Source organism: Lissotriton helveticus, chromosome 6 (assembly GCF_964261635.1).
Source record: "Lissotriton helveticus chromosome 6, aLisHel1.1, whole genome shotgun sequence".
In the NCBI taxonomy this organism is placed as follows: Eukaryota; Metazoa; Chordata; class Amphibia; order Caudata; family Salamandridae; genus Lissotriton; species Lissotriton helveticus.
Genome location: NC_136067.1, coordinates 1,590,768,265 through 1,590,792,032, shown reverse-complemented (window position 1 = coordinate 1,590,792,032; position 23,768 = coordinate 1,590,768,265). Strand labels below are relative to the sequence as shown.

The 23,768-nt window shown below is 45.8% G+C and overlaps 1 protein-coding gene across 2 annotated transcripts in view; it reads right to left on the bottom strand.

The window, feature by feature from the left end:
- Positions 1-23,768, bottom strand: part of MTHFD1L (methylenetetrahydrofolate dehydrogenase (NADP+ dependent) 1 like) — a 1,218,839-nt gene that overhangs the window by 141,653 nt on the left and 1,053,418 nt on the right. The gene's annotated exons all lie outside the window — the stretch shown is intronic.

Here is a 23,768-nt window from a genome sequence, read left to right as displayed (position 1 = left end):
TCTGCTGCTGACCCAATCTTGGTTCATTAGCCACCACTGCAAATGACACGCAGTCCCCTCCGAGATCTGGACAACATCGGAAAGATTGCCCCGATGCTGCGCCCACTGGAACTTCAGGTACCACTGCAGAGCCTGCATATGCCACCTGGCATGATCTACCAGCAGGATGCAGGAGGCCATGATGCCCAGCAGCCTCAGTCATTCTCACCGAAATCCGGGATAGAGGCTAAAACATCGGTATCTTATTCCAAATATCCCAGACTCGATGATCAGGAGGATAAGCCCGAAACAGTGCTGTAGCCAGAACTGCTCCGATGAAAAGGAGCTTCTGAAAGGGAATCAGATGCGACTTCGGCATGTTGATAGAGAACCCCAGTGAATGCAGGAGGTCCCCCGTAGCCTGGAGGTGGGAGACGACAGCCTGGGGTGACCCCGCCTTCAACAGCCAATCGTCAAGATAGGGGAAGACTGGAACACCTGATCTGCACAGATGAACTGTGACCACCGCCATCACTTAAGTGAACACCCGTGGGCCGCGCTGGTAAGGCCAAAGGGGAGCACCGCAAACTGAAAATGCTCGTGGTCTACAGTGAACCGTAGGTAACACCAGTGGGGAGGTAAGACGGGGATGTGAAAATAAGCGTCCTGCAAGTCCAACGCTACCATCCAGTCTCTAGGGTCGAGGGGAGACAGGACCTGAGCCAAGGTTAATATTTTGAACATCTCCTTCCAGAGAAAGCAGTTGACGTCCCTGAGGTCTACGATAGGACGGAGGCCTTTGTCCTTCTTGGGTACCAGGAAGTAGTGGAAGTAGCAACCACGACCTACTTCTGGCACAGGGACTCGTTCGATAGCTCCCTTGGCCAAGAGAGCTGTAACTTCCTGGCGGAGAAGGGCCAAGTGATCCTCCGACATGGAGGGAGGGATAGTCTTGAAGGGGAGGGAGTAGCGCCTTCTGACTATCTGTAAAACCCACCTGTCCATGATGTTGTGGCAGTGGGGGAGGTGATGGCAGATGCTGCTGCCCACTAGCAACTGGTGGCCCTGAAATGTCCGACTAGGAAGGTTTGGAGGCTGCTGCAGGGGGGGGCATTGGTGAACTGGCCAGTCCACTGGCCCCCAGACCCGTGACACTGGGTCCCATGTCCCCGGCCACGCATAGGCTGGGCAGGCTGCGTGGCTCTGGGTGGAACGTGGGTGGGCACCCCTTCCATAGCCACGAAAGGGGCGATAGGCAGACTGCATTTGGCGAGAAGTTGCTACGAGGTCCAAGGAGCTGGCCGTAGCCCTAGAGTCCTTGAAGAGATCAAGCGCGTTGTCCGCCTAGTCACCAAACAGGCGACAGACATCAAATGGCATGTCCAAAAGTGTAGATTGGACATCCCCAGAGAAGCCAGACTTTCTCAGTCAGGCAAAGAGCCTCAGGGCTAGTGATGTGGAAACTGTCCTACCCAGTGAGTCGGCGGTATCCAGCCCACACCAGATGGTGAACTTAGCTGCGTCTCGACACTCAGCAACAGCGCAGGTGAGCATGGCCCGGGTCTCCCTCTGGGCACTGCAGCAGCATTTGCGCGACAGTATCCCACACCGTGTGTGTATAATCGGCCAAGAGACATGCAGTGTTCACCGACCGCAGTCCTAAGCTGGCGGAAGAAAACATCTTCTTCCCAAGATAGTCCAGCTTCTTGGATTCCCTATCTGGGGGAGCAGTAGGGAAGGCACCTTTTGAAAATGAAGCTTGAACTACCAAGCTCTCAGGGGAAGGGTGTCGGGAGAGGAAAAGTGGGTCACCCGGGTGCGGGCGGTGGCATCATGCAATCATCCTGTTCACAGGAGCCCCTGTGCCGGGCTTGGACCAAGTGCCCAGAAGGATGTCAGTGAGAGCCTCATTAAAAGGCAGCAGTGGTTCCGAAGAGTCTGCTGCCAGTTGAAGCACCTCAGTCAGGAGGTCAGTCCTGAAAACCACAGTAGGAATCTCAAGCCCAATGCCTCAGCCGTCCTACGCAACACCACAGCGTAGAAAGCCCCCTCCTCCGCAGCCACAGTAGGGGGAGAAAGCATACCAAGGTCTGGGGAGGTATCCAGACCACTGGCATCACCCAACTCCTCTTGCCAGTCCGGCTCCTCAGGTTGGTCTGCTAGAGGGTCAACTGACCCCTCCCAGTCCTCCTCGCCATCCTCTGGCTGCCACTCAGGGCGATAGAGAACGCCAGGGATGAACAGCAGTACAAAAGTACTCTCCGACGCCGGTACTGATGTTGGACGATGTCGGTCTGGCACCAGGTCCAAGTCAGGGGTGAGGCTGTGGTTGACGCCGGTTGGGGGCACAACCGGCGTCAGGGCGTCGTCACTGGAATCGGCGCAGACGAAGGTACCATGAAGTCGACCAACGCCAATCCAGATTCTAGGGGACCCTCCAGCGGTGAGGTGGAGCCACCAGCATCGAAGGCCCAGGTCACCCAGCCAAGTCCATGGGCCCAAAGGCATGCCAGCAGAGTCGGGCTGCCTAAAATGCTATGGAGCGCTTTGTAAAAAAGCAAGAAGTTGGGATGGGGATGCTCCAGCAAACGGAGGGAAGCGCGGAGCTATCCCAGTGGGCTCCAAAGATGATGCTGGAGAGCGACGATGCTCGGGTTCCCGCGTCACATCGGCCGATGGACAGGGAGAAGGCGAAGAGCGACAATGCTTCTTTGCCTTCTTCTTGGGCTTCAACTTACCGGAGGAGTGTGAAGACTTCGAGGAGGAATGGTGATGACTCCGCGACCGATTCTGCGACCTTCCTCTCGATGGGTACCTCAAAAGGAGAGAAGCAGGCTGCTGGACCTCCAAAAGCTTTTTGGACTGCTCCCGCAAAGACTTCGGGTTCATGGCCCAGCAGTCGGAACACGACTGCAGATCGTAGTCATACGCCAGGCACCAAAGGCACACGAGATGCGGATCGGTGATCGACATCAACTTGTGACAGGAGTCACAGGGTTTGAAGGCGGTCCAGCGATGGGACATCCCTTGTGCACCTGGAGTCGAGGCCTCAAAAAAGGCGTTGACTATAAGTCGAAAAAGGGTTTGTCAAAAAAGACTGAGGGGCACGCACTCTCCGGATCTGTGCTGGCTGGCGCGGAAGAAGAAAGAACTGACTTCAGTGCGTTGGGGCGGTGTCTAAGTAGATACCACAACATCATCCCGGTGACCACGACGACAACGATGGATGCATAGTCAACCGACTCCACCTACCGACGTGCAGGGGTACAGCTACAGAAAAATTCTCTGGATCCAGTCTGATGCGTGGGGGTAATTCTAAGGTAAGGAATCAATAACTACAGTCTCTTTCAGATTCACGGAATGTTAAACCGACGTAGGAACTGAAACCTGGTTCCTCAACTCCAAATTAAGCAGCTTTGACTGTAAAGCCACACCCTCTCCTCTACACAGTCAGCCTCTCCTGTGCCTTCTCTCTCTCATTGTAAACACCCATTTGAGATATGCACTCTCTGGCATCAGAGACCCTACTGTTCCGAGGCGCAGTGCTGCTAGACACTCTGCCAGATCACAAAATATGACTTGTCACAGTCTCCAGTACTGTCAGACCAAAGTACAAGCGATATTCTTAGGACAAGCACATGTTCTGCCTGCCGCAACAAAACTGCAAAATTTGGGGTTTAGGATCACAAATTAAACTTTGTTACTGCAAAAATTGCCATCCCCGGCTTAAAAAATGCTGGAGGGGGAAGGGGGAGGGTATGTCGACCAAAAAGCACAAAAACAGTATGGGAACTCTGATCATACAGGGGGGCAGGGATCAGTGATTGTTCGGCAGGGTCAGAGACATGGCAAAAAAGAAAAAAGTAACATGTCACAAGTTTGTTGGCCTTTCACCAACAGGTGACTTCATATATAATATAATGCACACATCATAAATAAAAATAAAATCTGTGGTAAATGCATTTTCTTTATGTTCGGAAATATCAGTTGGTTAAAGCAATCACTTCAGATGCCTGAAGTGTGAAGAGGTGCATCAATTATATAAATCCAGATTGGTGCACTAGGGCATGGTGATAAGTATTTATAGTGCTACAAGGTCCAAGCCTGCGACAGAAAGTGCTGTGAATATTTAAGTGATTAGTTTAAAAGATGTATTATGTATGGTATGTGATAAAATGCTGAAATGTAACATTACACACAGCATAATAAATGCTGTTGCAAAATGTACAAAAAACATTCAATATTGTTTACAGTGTTTTCAAAAATAATACTTTTCCCATCATCCATTTGCACAGCAAGGGACATCACTGGTTCCCTGTCAAACCCATCTTTAAAAGAAGCCCGGCAAAGGTAGTTCATTTCTGATTACCCATCTTCACAGGATCCAACACCACTGCATTTTCCATCATCCATCTGTACAAGGTGACATCACTGGTATCCCACCAAAACCTGATGTGCAGCACTTACCTAAAGCTCAACCCAACCAAGACAGGGTACCTGCCAAGAACAAGCAAAAAAACGACAAACCTGGCTCAATTGCATGAACCTCGACTGCTTTGAACTCCAACTTTCACCGAATGCCAAGTCACTTTGATTCAGCATGGACACAAATCTCACCGTCACGGAACACTGCCAAACACACAACCGTCTATTTGAAAGAAAGTAAAACTAGTTGTTACAGAAAGTGACTTTAGAACTGCTATTCAAGCCCTCATACTCTTATATCTGGATGGTGGTAAAATCCCACTCCATATAACACCACAGTATGCTTCATCCAGAGACAGAGGTCTATGATCACATTACTCTCACCTGGATGAAACCCCACTTGCTCCCTTGCGCGCCCAGACCATTTCCAAATCAGCAAAATCACTTTGGCCGCTCCTTCAGAACCACAGTAATCTGCGAGAAGCAAAGGGTCAGTGGAATGTTTCCTGCGTGACCAGCACCCCTCTTATCTTGCACACAACCTGAACATCTCTTGTGACTCTTGGCATACCCAGACTGGAGACTAAGAAATGCAATAATGAAAAACGGGAAAATCTTTACATCGTGGATTTTACACCGCGGTGATATCACAACGCGGTTCTTGCAATGACGGCGTTGTTACCATGCAGTGCCATTAATACGCAAGTCATTACATCGACTTGCAGTAGATGGCGCTGTAACATAAGGAATAGTAAGTATAGTTTTCTATTCCAACACCATCCCCACTGTTACGTAGGCTGGAGTTGGAATAGTAAATTATACATTTCTAATGTTACGGCGCCATCTACTGCAAGTCGATGTAATGACTTGCATAGTAATGGCATTGCGTGGTAACAACATGGTCGTTGTAACGAACGCGTTGTGAAATACCACGTAGAAAAAGCACGCGTTGTAAAGTGCTATATTCACGAAAAACATCTATGCATCTAGGATAAGAAATAACACCTGTATCCATAAGGAGCACCGCAACACTTCTCCAATACACCAAGAGTAATAAAGAGTTGAAGACATACCTCTTTAAAGAACACTACATGATAATCCAGTAACCATCTACCTCTCCTATCAATCGTTGTCTTTGTGCTGCTTTGAAGCTGTACAGCACTCCACAACCTGGTTGGCTAGGTTTGTGCTATACAAATACCGCACACGTACATAATACTAATACTTTACCTATGGCCCGCATTTTTTAGGTCTCGCCTGTCGATGCGCATGCGCATCGAGCTTGCGAGACTATGGGGGCTTAACCACTCTTTAACTAACTTGCAAGGAATCGTGGCGATTCCTTGCAGTGCCCGTGACTTTTAAGCTCAATGCGCATGCGCATTGAGCTTAAAAGCGCGTGCACATGCCCCCAGCCACCTGCCTTGCCCACTCTCTCTCACAGCCTCCCCCAGCTCCGCCCCCTCACTTCTTGATTGCACGGCCGCTAGGCCGTGCCTCCCCTACTCTCCTCCCCCCTCCTCCTCCTACTCTCCTCCCCCTCCTCCTCCTACTCTCCTCCCCTGCCTGCCGTCTCGCACCTCTCCCCGCTCCGCCCCCTCCCCTGACCCAGGGAGAAAGACACTAGCGCGAGATGAGCGAACCCTAAGACACGCGCCTGCTACGGCCATCTTGTTATGATAGAAGCAACTGTATTTTAAGAGGTACTCGCTGGAGTTGTTGCACGCTCTTCCTAACCTCACCGTCTACAGAATGCACAGAATAGGGTCAACAAAACAAACTGCTAATTGCAAAAGGGGGGGTGGGTCTCGTGGATACATTGTTATAATGGTTCGACACGGTATTTTCAATCAACATCATAAAATTATCAAAAATAATAATAAGAGACAAATAAATCAAGATTAATTGGTTGTTTTGCCGCTTTATTTAAACACACGGCCGCTAGGCCGTGCCTCCCCTACTCTCCTCCCCCCTCCTCCTCCTACTCTCCTCCCCCTCCTCCTCCTACTCTCCTCCCCTGCCTGCCGTGTCGCACCTCTCCCCGCTCCGCCCCCTCCCCTGACCCAGGGAGAAAGACACTAGCGCGAGATGAGCGAACCCTAAGACACGCGCCTGCTACGGCCATCTTGTTATGATTGAAGCAACTGTATTTTAAGAGGTACTCGCTGGAGTTGTTGCACGCTCTTCCTAACCTCACCGTCTACAGAATGCACAGAATAGGGTCAACAAAACAAACTGCTAATTGCAAAAGGGGGGGTGGGTCTCGTGGATACATTGTTATAATGGTTCGACACAGTATTTTCAATCAACATCATAAAATTATCTAAAATAATAATAAGAGACAAATAAATCAAGATTAATTGGTTGTTTTGCCGCTTTATTTAAACACCTGCTCTCGGTTCTCCACAAAGAGCTTCTGCCGAGAACTTGCCTTTCTTCGTGGAATTGTAAACAACCGAAACGCGGTCGAGTTTGGCAAATCAGTGTAGGCAGTCCATTTTTTCAGCCTATCAAGTTTCAGCCCTGGGCGACACTTGGCTCACGTGCAATAAAGAGTGAAACGCTCGTGGGCGTGAGCCGGAAATCTCCAAAAGGGACACCAAAATAGGCTATGAGCATTGTTTTCTTTTAAATGCCGAAGGATTGTTATGGTGCTTGTACCATTGGTTTCAAATAAAGAGCGTAAAGTCCCAGCTCTTCACTGACACACTGTGTGCTCTTGGATTAATTCGTCTAATCTCTGACACACCTCAACCAAACAGAAATAACTATTTAGTATTAGGATATTTCCCTTTAAAAGAGATTTACTACTTTGGAAATCCAAGCTATTAAAGCGATAACAGAAAACACTAGAGCTTGTAAGATGAGTCACTTCTAGTCTAATTATTGCTCTTCATATCTGCCAGAGGACCCTTGCACGAGCAATTCCATGCACATGCCTACCTCCTATGCGGTACTGCCGGGAGCTAACTGTCCTGCAGATCAAGGGGACACACTGTGCCATCGTGCAAGGTATTAAAAACACAGCAAATAAGCCTTTATTTCCAAAGAAATTCCATTCGGGATGACATTAAAGGTTGCGTAAACATCCTAGAAAAAAATGATAGTCCCACAGGTGCACTGCCTTTAAAGCCGAAATACTGCCATACACATAAACCAAACCTGAATTAACTTAATTCAAATTGTTATTTTTATTACACCATGTGATTCCAAGCCACTTGAGAGCGTCACTATAAACTGATTATTTAATTGTTGATAAGAACTGCCGAAATATAATTCATTCCTAATTCTAAATTCAATCCCCATTCCCCAATGCATTTCGGATGAAAATCCACCATCAGGGGGTTTGCTTTATTTTTTTAATCCAAATTGCAATAAACATGCTGAAAACTAAGAATAAGAAACGTATGCACGTAAAAATATAATTGCGCGTTTGCCAACAGTTAACACGCTTTCAATGCCACCACAACCACCACCCCATCCACCACCACCACCACATCCACCTTCACCTCCACATCCACCATGACATCCACCGCCACATCCACCACCACATTCACAACATCCACCACCATCACATCCACCACCGTCACATCCACCACCACCACCACATCCACCACCACTTCCACCACCACCGCATCCACCACAACCACCACCCCATCCACCACCACCGAATCCACCACCACCACCGCATCCACCACCACATCCACCGCATCCACCACCACCGCATCCACCACCACATCCACCATCACCACCACATCCACCACCACCACCACATTCACCATCACCTCCACCACCACCACCACATCCACCATGACATCCACCACCACCACATCCACCACCACCGCATCCACCACCACCGCATCCACCACCACCACTACATCCACCACCACATCCAATACAACCACCACCCCATCCACCACTACCACCACCACCGCATCCACCACCACCTCCACATCCACCGCATCCACCACCACATCCACCACCACCACATCCACCATCACCTCCACATCCACCATGACATCCACCACCACCACCGCATCCACCACCACTGCATCCACCACCACCGCATCCACCACCACCGCATCCACCACCACCACACCCACCACCACTACATCCACCACCACATCCACTACCACCACCACCCCACCACCACCACATCCACCACCACATCCACCACCACCATATCCCCCAGATCCACCACCACCACATCTATATGTGTGTGGCTCTGTGTGTGTTTAGGTGCAAATGCAATGTTCTTGGATTTTCGTCACAATAAAATACACTGAACATAATCTTCACAAAAGTTAATTACAAACATTTAAGCTATTGCTATTATAAATTACAATAACTTATTTAAGTATTAATTATTTACAAAATTAAAAGCCATTGTTATTTGTAATATCAATACATCTAAGTCACGTAAATACAACACACATTGCATTACAAATGCTATAGGTGTCACATTTGCGAAAGTTAAAACTATTGACATTGTAACTGACAAAGCTATTAATTTAGCTACCTTCAAAACCAACACATAAATAAAAAAAGTGTCATTTACAATACCAATAGCTCAAACTTTCCTAATGCGAGACCTATTGCATTTCCAATGCTTGTTTTTTTAGCTTTCCAATAGAAGGAAGCGTTCCCGAACTAGTAACACCCTTACAGTGCCTCTCTCGAAGACGAGCTCGTGGTCACCATGAAACTTTAAATGAAATCTACCAATTAAAGCCATACAGGCTCCCAAGCAACCTTTAGATTTGCTTATTAACCAATTGCACACATTAACATGTTTTCCAACTAGCAAGCACCGTGTAAGAAAGCAAGGCTTGTTTCTTCTTTAGCTGCCTGTCCCTTCTCTCCCTACACAGTACACGAGGCCCCCTCCTTTACTTTCAGCTGCAGGAAACTCGAGGTCGGCATTAACTGTTCAGGCTGTTGTTTAACAATAAGTATTGGAACTGGCTTGGTCAAATTAAAAAGCTTAGGAAAGTTGTTCCCAATAGATTCCACCCACTTCGATCTATGCATGGTGCCATACTGCGTGCTTCGTTTTCTGAAGACGCTTTTTTGAGCAAAAACTGGAGTGGCAATGCTCATGCTAAGAATGTCAGAGTACTACATTTTACGCAGCCTTTTTGGACGTGGCCTTGTTTGCGGTATTCTCAAACTACTTCAGCCGCTCCTGCAGAACCACAGTAATCCGTGAGAAGCAATGGGTCTGTGGAATGGTTCAATGTAACAGCATCTCACCCCCAAGAAGATCATTCCAGATGAAGCTTGTTTCTGCTGTGCTTAACAGATTTAATTTAAGGACATGACCTCTCCCGGCAGAGCTCCCTTTAATGAGATATTCTTTTTAACAACTTAGTACACCCCCTTGTCAATTCAGGGAGTGCTCCAAATTGTTGCTCAGATTTGAAGTGTCTCAGTTTCAGATGACTTTACGAATATTACCCACTCTGGAGCTAAGGAGGAATCCTATACTTCTCCTTTGCACATAAGACTAAGGTGTGGTGATTGTGAGCTCAGGGCCATCTGAGACATCAGTCTATGACATAGGGTTCCCAGGCTATCATGATGAAAAAATTCTGTCACCCTATGCAAGAGTAGTGCTATTCCACAGAGGGGTGTTACCTTGTGTAGCAAGTCTCCAAGAAACTCGGGTGTCTCCAACACCACAAATTGTTGCAAGTTCTGAGATAGTCTCTTTGGCGTTTGAACACACACATGGTTGTCAGTTGTTCACCATCAGTGTAATTATGTCTCCCAACACCAGTGAACTAGGTTTCCCTGTCAAAAATGTGAATGATGAGTAAGCAGTGAATTAAGAGTGATGGCTCTGATGGTCTCCATAGTCACTGACCTAATGACAAACTGTTAACATTTGACAAATGCATTTTCAGTAAATAAGGGTTCTGGCTGGTTGTAGTTGTGGCAGAATGCCGTAAAGTCCCTCTGACGCAGTTCACAAGGTATGCTGGAAGCCGAACCGAGAAAGCGATACACATTATCAAGCTCTATTAAAAGCGCAATAGATTTTCCATATGCAAATTAAATAAATGTGTGTGTACAGAACAAAGACAATTGAAACAATTGAAGATGCACTACCTCCTGTTTTCAAGGGACTCTAGAAGAACCACATCTCCTCAATACACAATAATTGTCCTGTTGTAGGTCTTGCTGCACACTACTTAATTCTATTTATTACAGTGATGCTTATAGTAAATAACACAAGTCTGATTATTTTTTACAATTACTTACAGGTGTTTATTGCTACGAAGTTCAATAGCAATCGTTGTATCGGCCTCCAAGGAATCAAAGCTTGAGACTGTCCTACTAGGTTTAAAATGTATGCTTTGTGCACTATATCCAGGTCTTTGGAGACTGTGCATAATCCAATATCCAGTTTACCAGGAATTGAACTATTGACCTGCAGGTATACCTGCATCTCTGCAACAAATGCATGAACTGACTCACAGTGCATCGAAGCAGACACGTTAACCACCTGAGCTACAGAGTGCCCACCTCCCTCCTGGTGATTACAGACACAGTTTCCAATTCTGGACTATTTTACGCTCTCTTAATGCATAGGCTGGGCCCCAGAGCTACTGCACCTTCTGCACTATTGAAGGCTACGTCACTTGGGGGTGGGTGCTCGATAAACGAGAGCCCACTGGGCTAATGAGTAACTTGGTCAGTCTTCTTCCTAATATTTCCGTTGGCCATTTAGTGCTGCCGTGTCTAGGAGTGGATCACTGAGTCTAGAGGGAGGGGAAGGTGTTCCTCTTTTAAAAAAAGAATAAGTGTAAAATGCTAGTCATAACACCTAAGGATTTTAATCGGACACTCGTTTGAAAGTCTGGACAGCATTTTACAGTAATTGAAATGCCCTGAATTTAAGGGATAATTTTAAAGTCACCGTTTTAAAATTGTGCTACTCTCTTTAATACATATTAGAACATTGGAATGCTGAGCGCTCTATTGAAGACAATGGCGTAGCTCCAACATTTCAATTTTTGTCTTCAGGTTTCTTCCTTTTAAATTTAGAACATTTTCCCGTTAGTTGATGGAATGGTCTAATAACGTTATAGCCATTTTGCCTCGGGCTATGCCGTTTTTTAAAGGCCCTTTCCCTTGTTCTAGTCCCTCGCCGTTCAGGGCCTTTAGCAACCGGTATGGCCCTCGGCAGCGGGCTATAAGGCTATATTAATGCCCTATAAGGGCAGAATAAATGTTATTAGCTTTGGTTAATTTGCCTATTGTGAGCGAGGTGGTTACATAAACAGATTATATTTTGGAATTAAAACACTTCTGGCCACTAGGTCTGGAAGAATGTACTTTTTCAAGACTGAGAATGGGCAATAAGAATTTACCTTTTCTTATTTTTATAGTGTTTGCCATAGGGACTGGATACGTTTGTACATGAAATGCAAGTAACAATTATTTGCATTGCAATGATTTAATGTGGGCTCTACCGGATTTTCATCCAATTTCAGAATCCAGTACCAGCAGTGCCTGTGGTGAGTGTGGATGGATGGTGAATGACAAATCGCATGTGCTGGTCTACTGCGAGGTCAGTGGTAGGGAGGCACAATCAAGCAGTTCGCCATGGCCAGGATATTGTCTAGAAACTACAAGATTCTGGAACAGCTTACACTTCTAGCACCATGCAAACAATGAAATAATCGAAGAGAACCCCAAATATCTGAAGTAATGCAAAGGCGAAGCAAAGTTCGTTTACATAACGCTGCACAGTTCAAAACTCATTCTTTAATTGATTCACAAAGACATCATATGGACATGCATTGGCAAAGCAAATACCCTCACCCTTTTATTTATTTATTTTATTTTTAGAGTTTTGTATAGCGCTAGCTAGACCTGTAGGTATCAGAGCGCTTCACATACATATTGTGCAAAGCCGAAGTGCCTAACAATACCTAGAAGGCTGACAGTAAGTAAAACCACGGATAAGGAATACAGTATGAATAAATAACTGTGCAATGGAGGGGGAGAGAAAAAAAGAAAAACAAGGTGATTAGCATAGTCCGTTCGTCAACAATCCTTGAATGGGAGTCAACTCGGGATATTGAGGTCTAGGTTAGTTGACGTTGTTCAGGAAAGTATTTATTAAGGAGATGGAGTTTGAGGTCTCTTTTGAAACAAGAGAAGGAGGGGTTGCATCTGAGGACTCCCGGGAGAGCGCTCCATATACTGGCATTGCCATTAATTGCTTTTATTCTGATGACTGCTGCCCATACATGCAAACTAGGTGACCATCTTGGAAAAGTTTGTATTTTGTAAGATAATCCCAAAAAGGCCACCGTTGTTCACACACAATCTGCCATCTTGGAATAGCTTTAAATTCATTTAAAGTTGGCCACCCACTGACTGGTGGAGAGATTGCAAAGGAACGAGGAGCAAGTGGGCGTTGAGGGAGCCTAATAATTTATTGAGAGAAGAAGGTCATAATGGAGGGATAGAGAAGGAGAAAGTGATTCACAAAAGCAAAATAGCCCAATAGGAACTGCAGTGAAAGGTGGAAGACTACAACACATCCAATCAAAAAACTGTAAGTCCGAAAAGACCTTCTGTGGGAGAAACACACAAGAGCAAAGACAGAAACGGAAAAGCACATGCTATTGTGCTCTGTAGATTCGGACACACTGCAATCTGTGTTTCCATAAATACCGCACTTCATATATCACATTCTGCAGTTAGCCTGGTGACTGTCTACCCTTCTCTAAAGCTTGACCCTCTCGCAGGCGCGGTGCGTCCATTGGGGCGTAGGGGCGTAGCCCCACTAAGACCCATGGACCTACCGCGCCGTCACTGAAATAAAAATAAAAATATAGCATGATCGCGCTACCCGCCGGCCGGGAATCCGGGAGACACCCGACTTTTCCGGAGTGCGCAGGGGGGTTTGGGGGGGCTGGGCCTGCTGCAGCTTGAGTGACAGTCCACTCGCTGCAGCAGTACTGCGCAAGTGAATGTTTGGGCACAAGCTATCCCGAGCATGCGCAGATAGTTTCCTGCTGAAGTCTCCCTTAGAGAGAGGACCAGGGGGCGGGCCGCAGCCCCCGGGGTTATAAAGGGCGACTGGGCGAGCAGTCATGGTGCCCCCCTAGCCAATCCTGGCGCTGCATGCAGCGCCAGGATTGGCTGGTCCAGTGGTCCATGTGCAGGCCAATCATTGTTTGACTTTGCGCCATCCGCTACCGTAACATACATTAAGTACATATGTCACACTGTGACACAGTGTGGATCATGAAATAATTTCCGTAGCGGCAAGTGCCCCTTTGCACAAAAGATATGAAGACATAAGTCAGCAGTACTTTCTCCTATCTCGGCATGAATTTGCGCAGAAATCTTTTTGGAAAATTTACTCTTTAAGACCAATTCCTAAAATCCAGTCCAAGGGAAGGTTCCCTACGTGGCTCTGCAAGTGTGCACCTCCTACTCTGAATAACCCAAAATGTGAGCCTCTGGTATTTTTGATCCGTTTTTGGCCTTGCCGCGCACAGCAACCATGATCATGTTTAGGGCTGCTATTGTGATACATTGTAATCCAGAACGGTCGGGTCCAGAGTAGCACACCATGTGCACTTTCCATTTCAAGCGTGACCACGGTCTGCTCACTGGATGTCCATAAGTCAACAATTGCTGCAGTGCTCAATTGTAAGCTGGAGAGCAAGCCTTTTTTCTGCTACTGGTTGGGGGCAAGTGGTTCATGCCTGTGTCTGTTAAGTCTTTGACAACAAGGTACTTGGTTGCTTCGAGTGTGCCTGGGTACCACATCTGCTTACGGGGCAGCATGTGCATAGCAGGATGTATTGAGATTGTGTGTGTGTGTAGGGGGGGCGAGGGGGAGGGGGGTTCGCTTCTGCCTCCCAAGCAGCATCAGACGCTGCCCTCTTCAGGGACTATCAGCGCATTACAAAATGGTGTCGAATAAATACATGTTTTAAAAACAATTAATATTATTCATGTATCATTGGTGCTGGAGTACAGGGTTCGAGACTGGTATTGAACACTGACAAGCTGTGTGGATGGGTGGATGCATGAATGAATGATGTATGGATGCAGGATGGATGGGTGGATGCATGAATGATGTATGGATGCATGCATGATGGGTGGATGCATGCATGATGGGTGGATGCATGATGGGTGGGTGGATAGGTGGGTGGATGGATAGATGGATGGGTGGGTGGGTGGATGGATAGATGGATGGATGGATAGATGGGTGGGTGGGTGGATGGATGGGTGGGTGGGTGGGTGGGTGGGTGGGTGGATGGATGGGTGGGTGGGTGGGTGGGTGGGTGGGTGGATGGATGGATGGGTGGGTGGATGGGTGGGTGGATGGATGGGTGGATGGGTGGGTGGGTGGATGGGTGGATGGGTGGGTGGGTGGATGGAGGGGTGGGTGGATGGAGGGGTGGGTGGATGCATGCATGCATGAATGAATGATGGATGCAGGATGGGTGGATGGGTGGGCGGATGAATGAATGATGGATGCAGGATGGGTGGATGCATGAATGAATAATTGATGCAGGGTGGATGGATGGGTGGATGGATGCATGAATGATGGATGCAGGATGGATGGGTGGGTGGATGCATGAATGATGAATGCAGGATGGATGCAGGATGGGTGGATGCATGAATGAATGATGTATGGATGGATGCAGGGTGGGTGGATGGATGGATGGGTGGATGGATGAATGATGGATGCAGGATGGATGGGCGGATGAATGAATGAATAATGGATGCAGGATGGATGGGTGGATGCATGAATGAATGATGGATGCAGGATGGATGCAGGATGGGTGGATGGATGAATGAATGATGGATGGATGGATGCAGGGTGGATGGGTGGATGCATGAATGAATGATGGATGGATGCAGGGTGGGTGGATGGATGGGTGGATGCATGAATGATGGATGCAGGATGGATGCTGGATGGGTGGATGCATGAATGAATGATGTATGGATGCAGGGATGGATGGGTGGATGGATGGGTGGATGGATGGGTGGATGCATGGATGGGTGGATGCATAAATGATGGATGCAGGATGGGTGGGTGGATGGGTGGATGCATGAATGCAGGAGGATGGATGCAGGGTGGGTGGATGGGTGGATGCATGAATGAATGATGGATGCATGATGGATGGATGGGTGGGTGGGTGGATGAATGAATGATCGATGCAGGATGGGTGATGGATGGGTGGATGCATGAATGATGTATGGATGCAGGATGGGTGGATGGATGGGTGGATGGATGGGTGGATGGATGGGTGGATGGATGGATGGGTGGATGGATGGATGATGTATGATATATGGATGGATGATGTATGGATGGATGCAAGTTGGTTCGGGCTCGCTCGCTGCGCTCGCTGCGGTGCAATATTCAAATTAGTTTACGCCTCACCACTTTCAAATGTCACCAGCCGCCCCTGCCCTCTCCCCCAAGTAAATTCAGTCGGATATGTAAGATTGGCATGATGCACTGTTGTGTTTAATATATGCCCTCCGAACTATTCGTGCCAATCAGCATTAACATCCCTATTTATCTGGACCTTCACTTAACCTACACGCGTCCCTATCCAAAACATGCTGTGTTTTGTTGCAAGTTTATAGGTAGGTAACAACATGCAAAAAAAAAAAAAAAAACAGACAGACCTGCAAAGTCTAGGAAACACGAGAGAGGACTGTTAAAATAAATATAACATGCAAATATGTTTAGACAACGTGTAAAGCACGCATGGGTCCGGTTTTGCTTTTGTTTTAATTTAAATCGATACATACAGATCTTCTGAGCATGTCAAAGCGCAGATTTAAACACATTCAAGAGCTCATTTCGACTTAATAAAGCATTCCACATTTTAAAAGGGTATTCTAAGAGCATTTCCTCTAGCAATATAAGAATCCGACCGAGTGAGTGTTACAGCAAAATAGCTTTTGTAGTAAGTGGGATTTTTTTTTTTTACTTGCTGAAAAGAAAAGTCAACAATCAGCGACCACGCCAATAAACCACATTGTGTTCGGTGTCATCCTAAGAGACAATGTGCTTTTCCGACAGTCTTCGGAAGGGTTAAATCAACATGAAATAACCGTGTTCGGAGGAAATCGGAGCAAGTTGGCCTATCCTTGTTTGAAGGAACTATTTTTCCCAGATCATACGCATGCAAAAGACCACTCCAAAGTCACCACGTCCAACATGACAGGGCTTCCTGAATTCCAGGAACTCTTCTTGGCCGGAAGTACTTCCTTTCGCCCTCTGAAGGGCGGAATGTTTCAGGGGACAGTCAAACAACAAATCCGATATTTACCGCCACTACGCGGTGCGCCACACCACGAGGAAATGAGGCTGTGCTCTGCGAAGATGAGATAACAGAAGGGATGTGCGGTGGTCAGGAAGTGCAGCACTACCGAGCTCCCACACTAGTGCCATCGCAATGCGTAAAGCCCCCCAATAGCAAACCTACAGCTTAGACGCTACTGAAGTGCCGCTCAGAGCGAGTGCTGTCCAACCTGACTCTCTGCTGGCCGCCTGCAATATCCATACAGCTGCAGGCGGAAGGACAAAGGTGACGATTTAATACGCACATTTACCAGAATATAAGTTGCCTACAACATATTCCTATTTGATCAATTAATTACAATACAAAATACTACTTGCAATTTTAACTCCTCACATTCTTTTTCTAAATTTTTTTTTTTATTAGCACCTGGTACAATACAATACAAAAAACAATACAATAAAACTTCATGTACTCAATGCACAAGTATAGACATATTTAAACATTAGAAAAATGACAAATACATCTTATATAATATCTAATTAGTGTAATAAAATCAGGGGGAAAATTCATATATATACAATAGGGTAGACTAAAAACAGGACTCTCTCCAGGTCTTAAGAGGGGCCATTAAATCCTCACATTCATAAACTATTAAAATACTTATTTCTACATTTACATGAAGAGAAAAACACAAGAGACATCACAAACAGAAAAGTCATAACTTCTATAATACAGCAAGCAATCAAATATAAATCAAATACACACATTTAAAATCAGGCCAAATATCTCCATAAGCGTCGACAGCCTTTTGCCTAGAGAACATTAATTTTTCATTGGTTGAAGTAAAGACAGTAGCATAGATCCTGTCGTCACAGACTGTTGGCTTTTCGATACTTTAACTCCTTCGATGCTGATGACGGAACCGCTCCGTCATCAGCTGCGGTGGCGCTGTGCTGAAGACGGAGCGGTTCCGTCATGGCCCGCTCGGCACGCCTGCGCGGCGCAGATTCCGCGCCTGCGCTGAGCGGTCTATTGAGCGGGGCGGGCCATGACGGAACCGCTCCGTCATCAGCATAGCTCAACCGAGGCTGGTGACGGAGCGGTTCCGTCACCAGCATGCGGCCGACGCGCGGCCGCCCCGCCCCCTTAGCGCTGCGGCGGAATAGCCGCCGCAGCGAAGGAGTTAAAAAGCTCTTGTTCTAAAACACAGATGTTGATGTGAGGTACACACGCAAACCGCGAGATACATAGCTCTGAAGAGCCAGAGCTGACACGGATGTTCTAGGTCCACAAGTCAGGGGCTTGCGAGTAACAAGCATTCTGCTTGGGGACCAGTGAGAAGTGAATATATCATTCTGCATCAGATAGAAGAGCGCATCTGCTGAATGTAGCACAGAGACTGTTTATATAATAAAAGCACTGTTCCAGTTGCACTGTCAACGGAGCAGAGCTGATGCGATGGTTTTTGTAAAGCAGGTGTCCCCCCAACTAGTTAATGGTGAGCTACCAGTAGTTCACAGAAACCTTCAGGGTAGCCTCCCGTCCTTCATTTTTGACTAAGAATTGAAATAAATAATTGTTGCGTTTTGCTTTTAAAGTTGGGGAAAGGCTGTGTTTATTTTACATTATTATCAGGCTGCAGATAGCAGAGCCTGAAAATGAGCAGTGCTACACTCAGATCTAAGACCTAGGTAGGTCACAGAGGGGTCAGAACTGAGGTATGTAAACCCATAAGTCATTCTGTACCCCGTATTGGAGCATGAGAATACAATTATAGTTCTGAAGACTTTTAAATGAGAAAAAATTAAAACAGTTAACTTAATGATTACGTTGACTCTTCATTTTAATGTTCTCTCTTTTCAAAATGTCGCATTTACAAAGAGCAGGTATCTTGCGCCCAGTGACTCGTAGACACAGTGCCATATTTATAACTGAAAATACAGTCATTTTAATTTAAACGTTAGACATTTAAAATGAAGAAAAATGCTTCTGTGAAACATTATCTTAATGCTTACTCTGCTTTAGATTAAGCCAATAAAGTCCTAATGTTTTATGAAGCATGTTTCCTCAATTTAAATTCCTCACATTTAAACAAATTACTATATTTTCCTGATATAAATATGGCACCATATCGACAGGCCACTGGGAGTAAAATGCCTGCTGTTTATAAAGAAACTTTTCCATGGCAGAAAATTAAAGTGCATAAAAATGTTCCTTATTATGAAAATTTAGCAGAACATTTTCTGCACTTAAAATTTCTACCATAAAAAAACACAAAACAGTTGTACGTTTGTGTTGTACATGTAACTGTGCCACATTTGGCGAAAGGTATGTCCTGTGCCACAAGTACATACGACACAGCCTCCCAGTCACCTATACACATATTTCCCATTCATTGGCACACATGTTCATACATCTCCACAGCCCATGCACTCACTACCTTATCATAGTACTCCTAGTCACAATATTTTGTTTAAGCCATAGTATCGGGCTCCATGGACATATGGTTTTCAAGTAAAGGGAGGTGGGCGAGGGGGTGTCTGATGACAAAGCGAGTTACTTGGCCTTCAGTAGCTCACACCGATTTTCATGGATCAGAAGTAGCTCCCATTATCAAAGTTTGGAGGCCCCTGGTATAGAGCCTTAGAGCTGTCTCCAACCGGACAAACGCAAGGGCACCTGATTGTATGTGCCTTGCCTTGGACAGAGTGTATGAACAATATGATAGCAATGCTTTCTGAGAGAGAAGCTGCATGTACAGTAACTTCTCAGTACATTATTGTGTAAGTGTAAAACATGTAAAAAGTCACCATTCTTGACATCCAGAAAAGGATGTCAAGCTAAAACGCAAAACTAAAAAGGAGACTCTGCAGGCCATAATGTACTTTACTACAACCATGGAAGGCCAACAAAACTGATTTGGCAGGGGAGAAGATGGAAGAGACCTGTGGTCCTCCTTACAATGCTTGGAGCCACTATTACCCCTGCACAAAACTCATTGGGCTGCTGCACCGGTTGTGAGGGTTGGTGTCACCCTAAAGGCTGACCACAAACATCCTGTGAATTCTTGGAATTGATGGTGAAACTGCTGCACAGGGGAAGTCCGACCTAGGGAAATGGCAGTGGCCCAGCTAAGCTTGAAGTGGTCCAGGGCCAAATCAACCTTCTCACCAAAATGACAAGCTCCATCAAATAGTAAGCCCATAAGTCGCCTGGACATCGCCCAAAAATAAGTTTTCGCTTTTCGAAGTATGGTGACGGCTAACTAATAAGGAACACATGGACCATGCCACGGAGCCCACTGTATCCAAAGCAGAGGATCTGTTTGGCCATATCCTGCTTATCGGGCACCATTTCATCAAAATGGCCAGGTGGTGGCTGGGAATATTTGAAACCATTGCCCACAGAGTAATAGACCAACTGAATGGCTAGGCTGCCCAAAGAAAATAGCACTTTCTTCATTGCGTCAATCCACTTTGACTCTTTATCAGATGGAGTGGAAGGGAAAGAGTCAGGAATCTGTTTAAAGTAAGAGGAAGCTTGTACAACAAGACTCGCTGGGGTAGACTGATCGAACAAGAACTGCGGGTCACCAGGCACAATTATGGACATAGGTAACTTGGTTGCTAACAGCAGGAGAGGAAGCTGGTTTCCTCCATGTGACCAATATGGGGCCCACAAATATTTGTTGAACTGAATCAAAGTCATCATGGAAAAGATGGCAGTTTGCAGGATTTCATGGAGTAAGTTTGCTCTGTTCTCCACCACCAGTAATAGCAATTTCAAAACCTCAGTAGCCTTGAGCAAAACAAACGTAAAACCCATCTCCTCAGTGGGGAGGGGGGGGCGGGGGGGAGAACAATTCAGACCACCCCAGGGAACAATGGGGTGGTCTGAATTCTGCAGGTCCAAATAGCCATCACTACCATAGTTGGGAGAAGACTGCGGCTATCATCATGGTAGATTTTGTTAAGCATCTGGATGCGAAAATAACCTGAGCCAAATATCAATTGACCAAAGTACTCATCTCAATGAAACTGTCAGTTTCTGGAATCCTCCTCAGATGCCTGCTGTGCCTTACATTTAAATCTAGTCAAAATGGCTTTTTTTATTCGGAAATTTCAACATATTTTACATAGGATCCAAAGTCGTCATTGAGCACAGATCGCTGGGGGAGCAAACGGCAAGCATTTCACCAACAGCAGAGGTGCTGCTAGTGCCATGGGCATGTCAAGATGTAGAAGCATGATGCTGGCAATCATTAGGGCAGGAGCGGCCAGCAGAAGTTAGGTTGCAGGTCCAAAGGCTCCTTAGGTCCCAAAGGCACACCAGAGGGAGTAGGAATAGAGCAAAAGAAGGCCAGCTTAGCATGGGTGACGGCTGCAATCTGAGCAGGGGCAGGCCAGGTGCAATAAACTCCAGGAATGGAGTAATGGGCACTGAATTCAGTTTGGGAACCAGTTCTGTTGCTAGCTGTGTGTTCAACAGGCAGGCTTAGAAAATGCTTAGGCTGGAGTTGGGGAAAAAATCCACCAACTGGAAGAACTCTCCTTCAAACAGGATCGATTTTGAGAAGTGGAAGAATCGCTTGCAGTGCTTTTTGTGGGACAGCTTGTCATTGGAACCTGCATACTTAGATGACTTCACTGTAAATGGCGAACCTTAAGATTAAGATCTAGACTGGAATCCCGAGTGGTGATTGACATGCATTCGTTGTGGGACAGAAACATGAATAGCTTTGCCTCCCGCTTTTGGTGTGCATAAAGCCACATTTTTCCCAGGACCATCAGTCGGGTTTGGGTCCCAAACATCAGAGACCGAACTCATGGGGTTCCAACATCTGTTGACTGCAGGCCTAACAACGCTTAAAACCGGAAACATTTGAGGGAGACTAGATGAACAGCACAATACAACACCACACCAGATTGAAAGGTGCAAAAAAATATGGACTTTATGTCAGTATGCCGGTGTGGCACCATAACTATGATTCAGTGATGCCATGTCCGGAGTTGGACATGGAGCCAATACTTTTTTCATTTTAGAAAAACAGTCCCCCTACTTTTTGTGAAAAGGTAACCGTCCACGGAATGTTAATGCCAACACTTGAAATGGTTCAGCTGATGAGTAAGACAGGGAGTGTCCTGTGCTGTGAAACAGAGGAGGGAAAGACATCTAAACAAGCCTTCTTGCTACAGTGCCTGCTTCACTGACAGAAATGTCAATGTGCGCAACTGGTCTGTCTACAAACAAAGGGCGCTTGGAAGATTCCTGATGACACAGATGTATTCTTTTTGAGAGGTAATGTAAGAGATCGCCCAGCTATGCTGTGAAGTGTGTGCTTTTAAAAGACAGTTATAAAAGAAGTTTTACACTACATACAGTCTGGGTTTTAATACAATCTATATTTTGGAGGCATTTTGCAGCAGTCTATCTCATACAGTGTGTAATGCAAATTTTAAATGACGATTACATGTTCATAGTGCTTTCTGTCAGGCTGGGACCTTTTAGCACTAACCATGCCCAAGGCAGTGTGCTCAACTACACCAACCAGGATTCAATTGTAGTGTAGTTCCTATATTCCCAATAGGCTCTGCGCATTGGAATAATATATCCTATAGATTTGACGTAGGACTGAGATCTACTAGGTCTCTATCGAATATACTAGACTTAATTGTGAGTGCCAGCTAGCTCAGAGATCACTAGAAACTTTCTCAAATACACAAGAAGGGATTAGTTTCTGATAACCGCATAAACATGACAACTTTGTTTCCCAAGAATGAGAAATGTATCTCTAGAGTCGCAGAAACAAAAGACAGTTATTTCACTCAGTCAATCGTGCATGCTTCGTTTCACCAGAGGTGCAGAGAAATAGACGGGCGTTTTCAATAAAAAGTATTTATTGAACAGCCTTCTTGCAGAGGAAATGAACTGCTACAATCGTAATACTGGTTGCAAAGTACAATGCGTACAGTACGAAGAGTATTATAAAATATACTGTAAAAGCATGATATGGTTTCTATGCCATAAAATACATAGAATACATACATTATTAAATAAAGACTAAAAGTACTCAACTGGTGCTTCTAAAATATGCCTTCCCCGGTGTACCTAACCTAGGTCTAGTACAAGGGAAGAAGTAAGTGAGGTGTAGCTTAGTTTCAGTATTCTTTTGCCAATAATCTATCCAAGAATTCTCTAAGGGTCTAATGAGCTCCGTACCTTGGTTTAGAATGGTATCTCTCTCTCAGGACTCGATTTCCCAACAACCCGCAAGGGTAGGTTGGAAACACTGGAGCTAGATTTCTCGGCAAGAGAAAAAGACAGCGTCTCTCTCAGTGCGTCTGCTGGAGGGTCGGCTTCCTTCCGCACTTGCTGTAGCAGGGCATCGGGCAAGTAGATAGTCGAACTGCTCCAAATACCGTGTGTTTGCCTGGTGTTTATACCTTGAAGGTGCTTTGTTTGACGTAGGGTTGGACATAATAACATCATCAAAGACTCAGTTCTTTGAAAACTCCATGAGTTCTTGGATAAATCAATGTTCAAGCAAGGGGAAGACCCTGACTGCTGAAGGTGGGTTTTTCCAGGAAATCGTTGTGGATTTTCGGAACCAGTGGAAGTAGCCATGCCGTATTTGGACTGCATAGGCTAAGTCTAAATATGGTTATGATTTCTATGCCTATATAAGGATAGGGTGATTTATACCTATATATGGGCATGAATCAGGAAAATTACACTAGGGTCCTAAATTCGTACACAACACCCACTCCACTTTATTATGTTTAACATTACTAAATTATAAGCACTAAACATATCTAAAGCATGTGTTTACAATCCCACCCAAATACACAAAGTGCATTTGATAAGGTTGCACACGAAAAAGGAGCATTTGTATAGTACGCATTTAAAAGCAATAGGCGTTATTCAAAACATGAAGTATGGTGTTGGCAAAGCTAACTGAATGAATCATGTAATGACATTTATGAAATGGCTCTAAGTTACAGAAAAAAAAAAAGGTCGAGACCATTCCATAGCAGAATATATAGCATGTTATTGTTTCCAAGGACA